The sequence below is a fragment of the Bos indicus genome, chromosome 13, assembly GCF_029378745.1.
Source record: "Bos indicus isolate NIAB-ARS_2022 breed Sahiwal x Tharparkar chromosome 13, NIAB-ARS_B.indTharparkar_mat_pri_1.0, whole genome shotgun sequence".
NCBI classification, from domain to species: domain Eukaryota; kingdom Metazoa; phylum Chordata; class Mammalia; order Artiodactyla; family Bovidae; genus Bos; species Bos indicus.
The window spans coordinates 78889845-78897824 of NC_091772.1; positions in this window are offsets into that span (position 1 = coordinate 78889845).

The window sequence follows — 7980 nt, forward strand, 5'->3', positions numbered from 1 at the left end:
TCTGTTAACATTGTGAATTCCTTTTTTTTTTTAATCATGGCAAACAAACACATAAACTTCACCCTCCTGACAGTCTCCATGTGTACAAAACCAGATTCCAGAAGCCCCCATCCTTCATGACTGAGACTTTACACCTACAGAGCATCTCCCCATCACTCCCTTTTAATGTACCTTTTGTATCTTTTAATCTGTTCCAGCATTTTATGTTGGTTTTCTTATGCAACAGCATTTTCATGAAATGGCAGGTAGTCTGCCCAACTTCCAACATATACAACAAAATTAAAAGCGAACATGTGGCCTATGAGTGTATATTAGCGTCAACCCACATATCCAAAGGGAGCCTCTCTTCTCCAGCTGATTGTTGTATGCAAGCTTATAATTGTCAGAAATCACAGATATAAAAGTAAAATGTTTGCATCTCTGAGTACAACTTTTAAAGTTTCAAAGCATTATGGGCCAGGACTTCTATGGTGGTCCGGTGGTTAAAAATCTGCCTGCCAATGCAGGGGACACAAGTTCAATCCCTGGTCTGGGAAGACTCCATGTGTCTTGGGGCAGCTAAGCTTAGGCATCTATCTACAGAGCCTGCGCTCCCTACAGTGCATGCTCCACAGCGGGAGAAGCCACCAGGATGAGGCACTCCAGCACAGCCAAAGATACCTTATTAACTGTGAAAAAGGTCTTGCAGTCCAAGGGACTCTCAAGAGTCTTCTCCAACACCACAGCTCAAAAGCATCAATTCCTCTGCTCAGTTTTCTTTATGGTCCAACTCTGACGTCCTTACATGACTACTGGGAAAACCATAGCTTTGACTAGACGGACCTTTGTCAGCAAAGTAATGTCTGCTTTTTAATATGCTATCTAGGCTGGTCATAACTGTTCTTCCGAGGAGCAAGCATCTTGATTTAATGGTAGTCACCATCTGCAGTGATTTTGGAGCCCAAGAAAATAAAAGTCTGTCACTGTTCCCATTATTTCCCCATCTATTTGCCATGAAGTGATGGGACTGGATGCCATGATCTTAGTTTTTTGAATGTTGAGTTTTAAGCCAGCTTTTTCACTCTCCTCTTTCATCAAGAGGCTCTTTAGTTCCTCTTCGCTTTTGGCCATGAGGGTGGTGTCTGCGTATCTGAGGTTATTGATATTTCTCTGGGCAATCTTAATTCCAGCTTGTGCTTCATCCAGCCTAGCATTTCTCATGATATACTCTACATATAAATTAAATAAGCAGGGTGACAATATACAACCTTGATGTACCTCTTTCCCAATTTGGAACCAGTCCATTGTTCATGTCTGGTTCTAACTGTTGGTTTTGAACCTGCATACAGATTTCTCAGGAGGCAGGTAAGATGATCTGGTATTCCCATCTCTTGAAGAATTTTCCAGTTGTGATCCACATAGTCAACGGCTTTGACGTAGTCAATAAAGCAGTGTAAGATGTTTTTCTCAGCCACAGCTCAGAGGCCGGAAAACAAAGTTGCCTTACATCACTCTTCCCAGGTGGTGTTAGTGATAACCCGCCCGCCAGTTCAGGAAACCTAAGGGACATGGACGAGGTGAAGATGCCATCTCGTCCTCAGGACAACAGAGGATGAGATGGTTGGATGGCATCACCGACTCGATGGACATGAGTTTGAGTAAACTCGGGGAGTTGGCGATGGACAGGGAGGCCTGGTGTGCTGCAGTCCATGGGGTTGAACTGAACTGAATTGAACTGAAGAGGTGTGGATTCGATCCCTGGGTAGGAAGAGCCCCTGGAGGAGCGAGTGGCAATCCGTTCCAGTAGTCTGCGTGGAGAATCCCGTGGACAGACTCGATCTACAGTCCATAGGGTTGCAAAGAGACACGACGGAAGCGACTTGGCTCTGGCACTGGCTCTGTTCTGAGTCAGTCCAATGAGGGTGTGTCTGGTGAGCAGAGCCTGGTCACATACCTTTATCCTAGTTGCAAGAGACACTGGGATTTTGAATTCTGACGTCTACAGCAGGGAGGCAGAACTCTTAGCCCAAGTTTTTTTCAAATTAGGGAAAGATTTTTCAGCAGATGGGCTGTTGAGAATATGACAGGTACCCACCCATGCCATTACACGACTCAGATCTTTTTAGTCTTTGAAATTCACTTTTCTCTTGTAGCTAGGTTTTTACAGTCAGATGGGATTTGATCTACGTAACTTTTTCCCTTTTCATTTAACATCAAGTGTACCAGTACTATTCTGAGCTCTGGGGTAAGGATGAACAAGAGGGAACTGCCTGGTGGTCCAGTGGTTAGGACTCAGAGCTTTTACTGCCAGGGCCTAGGTTCAATCTAAAAACAAAGACCAAGAGATTTCCTATTGCTATGAGCTTATATTTAAATGGGGGCAGGGAGACACTAGTCAACAAGTAACATGAGGTGACCCTGTCCAGGTCAGTGATAAGTGTCATAAAATAAATGAAATGGTGATGTTTTAGGTTGGAGAAGAAGGAGCTATTTTGAATAGATTCAGAGAGGGGTTTATATGAAACCCAAAAGCTGAGTGGTGAGAAGAAGCCGATTAGACCTGGTAAAATAGCTTATGCTGCTGCTGCGTCGCTTCAGTCGTGTCCGACTCTGTGTGACCCCATAGACGGCAGCCCACCAGGCTCCCCCGTCCCTGGGATTCTCCAGGCAAGAACACTGGAGTGGGTTGCCATTTCCTTCTCCAATGCATGAAAGTGAAAAGTGAAAGTGAAGTCGCTCAGTCGTGTCGGACTCTAGCGACCCCATGGATTGCAGCCTACCAGGCTCCTCCGTCCATGGGATTTTCTAGGCAAAAGTACTGGAGTGGGGTGCCATTGCCTTCTCCGAAAATAGCTCATACGAGAAGACAAACAAGTGAGAAGACCCTGAGACAAATACACTTGTAATGTTGGAGACACTGAAGAAGCGAGTTGGGTTGTGAACAGCTGGGGAGAAGTTTAGGGAGATAGGGAACATCTGTAGGTTGTGGACCATAACAGGAGATTTTTATTCAAAGTAAAATAACAACTAACATTTGCTGAGCACTTACTGGTGACTTGGGATTTGAAACCAGATGGTCTGAGCAGGGAGCCTGGGCCCTAAGCAGTATGCTGTGCTCGGCTGTGTGACTGTGCGTGCTTTCACTTTTGAAAAGCAGTCTATGCCCTGTTCATCAGGGAAGGGAAAGAGCTTGTGTTTCAGATGCAGCATGACTGTACTCTGCTGCACTTGGTCTGCAGACCTCTCTCTGGGGAAGGAGCCGAAGAGCGAAATCCCTGGGAAGCGTCTGATATTGATGTGTCATGTACACGGTGTCCACTGTTGCATCGCATCCTTTGGTATGAAGGAGCCACTTGGGTCAGGGACAGAGAAATACAGTCTCAATGTAGAAGTCACAGCCGGTAAATGGAACGGTCTCCAAGGAGAGGGGCCAACACAGGGCAGTAAGTCCCCTGACAGTGTTCCCACGGAAGAGGAGTTGTTTTGTTTTTTAAGCTTGTTTGTATTTAATTAACTGCTCCCTCCCACAGCAGCAGAGGGTCCCCTCAGAGCCTGCGGTCAGGTATGTGGCCCAGTTTGCTCAGGAGAAGATTTCTTTCACAGGTTGTGTTTTCCCAGGGTCCCATACATACCCTGAGGTAACCCTGTCCAGGTAAGAGTAACATCTCATCACTTGAAATCATGCATCTGCCTTTAGGTTCAGATAATTTTGGAGTCGGTTGGGAATATTAGGGAAACAAGCATGAGTGCAGGAGTGGGAAAGCAATTTGCAAATAAAAATAGTAAAGGGGGTTAATTACACCTTTGATGAAGTATAGTTTCCAGAGCACTCAGGATGTGGGAGAAAGCTAATTAAATCATCCCAGAATTTGGGTGATAAGTAGTTGTATACAGTTTACTATAATTTACTATGAAACTGACTCATTGGAAAAGACCCCGATCCTGGAAAAGATTGAAGGCAAAAGAATGGGGCGGCAGAAGATGAGATGGTTAGATAACATCACTGACTAATGGACATGAATTTGAGCAAATTCTGGGAGATAGTGAAGGACAGGGGAGCCTGGTGTGCTGCAGTCCACGGGGTCGCAAAGAGTCAGGCACAATTTAGTGACTGAACACCACCACCACCAACAACTATGAGGTCCTACATACTGACACTGATTCTTGTTTCTAATTTTAGTCCAGTTATTCACAATTGAAAAAAAAAATTTTGACTTATTCAGGTTTTTTGTTCCTGACATTTAATGCCAATTGTTGGATAGCTTGCTGAAGATAAAGAAAAGGTTAATATCTTAAAATTTCCCTTCTTGGTGGCACTTTGGTTGAGAAGGTGCCAGAGTAGGCTGACATTGATGGAAGATGTTTGGGGCATTATTTTTAATTAGCAGTATTTTCCTTACTCAGTGCTTCCTGATGAGGGAGCCCCCCAAACCAGTCAGAATTTAACAGACCAAAGTTCAGGTGAGTTGAAACAGCTGACTCTCAAGTAGAAGAAATCTCCCAAGCAAGCCTTGCTTATTTCGTCGGAGCCGAGGGAAGCAGTGTTTCCACAACCTCGACTCGGGCACCTGGGGCAAACTTGGTTGTCCACCCCAAAGCCTCCCAACTCCCACCATCTTTCTTGCTGGCAGTGCTGAAGATGTCAGGCTCCTTTCCCAGCCTCCCCTGTGATTTTGGAAGAACCTGCACTTCTAAGCAATTCATTCTGTCAAATACAGTTTTCTCTCTCCAGTGCTGCCACCCCAATGGAGCTGTCTTTCCATCAAATGTATCATTTTTTAGGAACACACACCACCAATCATGGATTACCAAGAACCAAGTATTGGTCTTAGGTCTTAAGATAACAGAAGAGGCAGCTGTGGACAGCAGGGACTGCTGCTGCTACTGCTGCTAAGTCGCATCAGTCCTGTCTGACTCTGTGCGACCCCATAGACGGCAGCCCACCAGGCTCCCCCGTCCCTGGGATTCTCCATGCAAGAACACTGGAGTGGGTCGCCATTTCCTTCTCCAATGCATGAAGGTGAAACGTGAAAGTGAAGTCGATCAGTCGTATCTGACTCTTCGAGACCCCATGGACTGCAGCCCACCAGGCTCCTCCATCCATGGGATTTTCCAGGCAAGAGTACTGGAGTTGGGTGCCATTGCCTTCTCTGCAGCAGGGACTATCAGCCTATAAATGTCCTTTTGGCAGTCTTGAGACCTGTGAAAGAAAACAGGACTTTTAAAAAAATTTATTTATTTGAATTGGAGGCTAATTACTTAACAATGTTGTGGTGTCTTTTGCCATACATCGACATGAAGCACCCACAGGTGCACATGTGTGCCCCATCCTGAACCCCCCTCCCACCTCCCGCCCCACGCCATCCCTCTGGGTTGTCCCAGAGCATTGGCTTTGGATGCCCTGCTTCGTGCATTGGACTTGCAGTGATCATCTATTTCACATATTGTAATATACATGTTTCAGTGTTATTCTCTCAAATCACCCCACCCTCACCTTCTCCCACGGAGTCCAAAAGTCTGTTCTTTACATCTGTGTCTCTTTTGCTGTCTTGAATATGGGGTCATTGTTATCATCTTCCTAAATTCCATATATATGCATTGATACACTAAAACTTGACTTTTAGATCACCTTTCTCTTTATGACATAATGAACAAGACATCTATTTAGCACAGAGCTCAGAGGGATTTGCCAACTCAATAATGCCAGGGGCTAGGCAAGTAAAGAAATGAGCAAAGGTGGTCAGCCAGGTTCCCTGGTGAAGTAGAAACAGTCACTTGAAAGCCACCACACAGCTAGCTCACCGTGCCAGGCAGGAATGTGGGTACAGTGTGATGAATCTTCAGTGTTTTAACAAAATCTGAGGATTTCCCTGTGGCCCAGTGGATAAGAATCTGCCTGCCAATGCAGGGGACACGGGTTCAATCCCTGATCCAGGAAGATGTCACATGGCGTGGAACAGCTAAGCCCGCCAGCCACAACAACCGCCACAACTGCAGGAGCTCTAGGGCCCGTGAGCCACAGCCTACAAGCCCCTGTGCCACAACTAGTGAACCCTTGAGCTGAGCCTAGAGCCTGAGCTCAGCGCAGAGACTCGACCGCGATGAGAGACCCCAGCCCGGCGAGGAAGAGTAGCCCCTGCTCTCGGCAACCAGAGAAAAGCCTGAGCAACAGCAAAGACCCAGTGCGACCAAAAGTTAAAAAGAAAAAATATGTGGGGAGGGAGGTGGGAGGGGAGTTCAGGACGGGGAACACATGTACACCCATGGCTGATTTGTGTCAATGCATGGCAAAAACCACTGCAATATTGTAATTAGCCTCCAATTAAAATAAATAAATTAATTTTTTTAAAATTTGTTTTTAAAGAAAATCTGAACATTTGGAGTTTTCTTGAAATCTCCTAATTTAAATTGTTGAAAATAAATTTTAATATTCCAAAACGCTTTTGCCATTGAAATATGCCCATAGGAGGTTGGATAGAGCCTTTAGGCTTAAATAGGAAAAACCAAATGAACTGACAAACAAACAGCCCAGAAACACATGATTTATCTTATTTAATTGGGTGGTCATGGAGGCTACTTACTGAGTGATGGGAGAAGCCTAAAGCAGTTTTAACAATTTGTTAACACCTGTTTTTTACGTTTTTCATTGTTTTCGTATTTAGAAGTTAATCATCTTAGATGGTTAAAGTTTTGAAGGGAAGTACAGTTTTCATTCATTTTAATGTCATGCATATTAATATGTAAAATTATAAAGTAATTTTTCCAAAGGCTGAAAAATTGGAATTGGGGAGCTGCATGCACTAGCAGTCAATATCTTTTATTTTTCCTCCTATTTTGGTGAATTGGTGATTGTAATTTTTTAGAAAAATATACCTGCATAAAGGGGATGACAGAGGATGAGATGATTGGATGGCATCATCGACTCAGTGGACAGGAGTTTGAGCAAACTCCAGGAGATAGTGAAGGACAGGGAAGCCTGGCATGCGGCAATCCATGGGGTCACAGGACTGAGCGACTGAGCAATGACACATAGAAAATCAGAGTGAAGGTGGAAGAGCGTAGTGACGGAAATGAGAGTTTGCACTTGATACTTGGAAACTTTGCACCTGTAATGTTTGGGACTGAATGAGACCCATGAATGAACCTCTAATAATAGCAAGAAAAAGAGTTTTTGTTTAAAAACATTGTTGAGAGAAATGATTCACAATGATTACCTGAAAGAGAGGTTTTATTATCCTCAAAAACATTTGCCTCTAATTTAAAGAAGCACTATGTCGTCAAAGCATCAATATCCCATGACTGTTATGATCATACATTTCATTTTAAAAAATGCTTGGTTTTTACAAAGTAATTCATGCTCATGGTAAAATTTGAGCAGTTTAAAGGGATACATACTAAATGTAGTATGGGATCCTGGATTGAATCCTGGAGCAGAAAAAGGGTATCAGTGGAAGAGCTGGGGCAATGGGAATAAAATCAATAGTTAATTCCTTGGTTTTGACACAGGCACCACGGACACCCACGGTATTAACTTTGGAGAGATGGGGTGAACGGCACACGGGAACTCGGTTTACCAACGTTGCGCTTTAAAGTTCTTTAAAACAAAACAGAAAATGGTGTGTAAAGAAATTGCAACCCTTCCTTCCCGCTGCTAATTCCCATCCTTTCGGTTCCCCGCCTAAGGACAGGCTGTGTTACCAGCCTCATAGAAGTGCTTTTTGCAGATATACCTTTTTAAGACAAATGATATTTACACCATTCATTTACTTCATTTTTTAAAAAGTAGTGTATATTGTCCACTGTTCCAGTCCCTCTCACTTCACAAGGATCAGCTTCAGTGTTTTATTTTTATTTTTAAATTTTTTGGCCAGACCACATGGCATGTGGGAACTTAGTTCCCCAGCCAGGAATCAAACCAGTGCTCCACCCTCAAAATAGAATTGTGGCGAAGAGTATGTCCAGTCCTAGTGCTGGGTGCTGCTGCTGCTGCTGCTAAGTCGA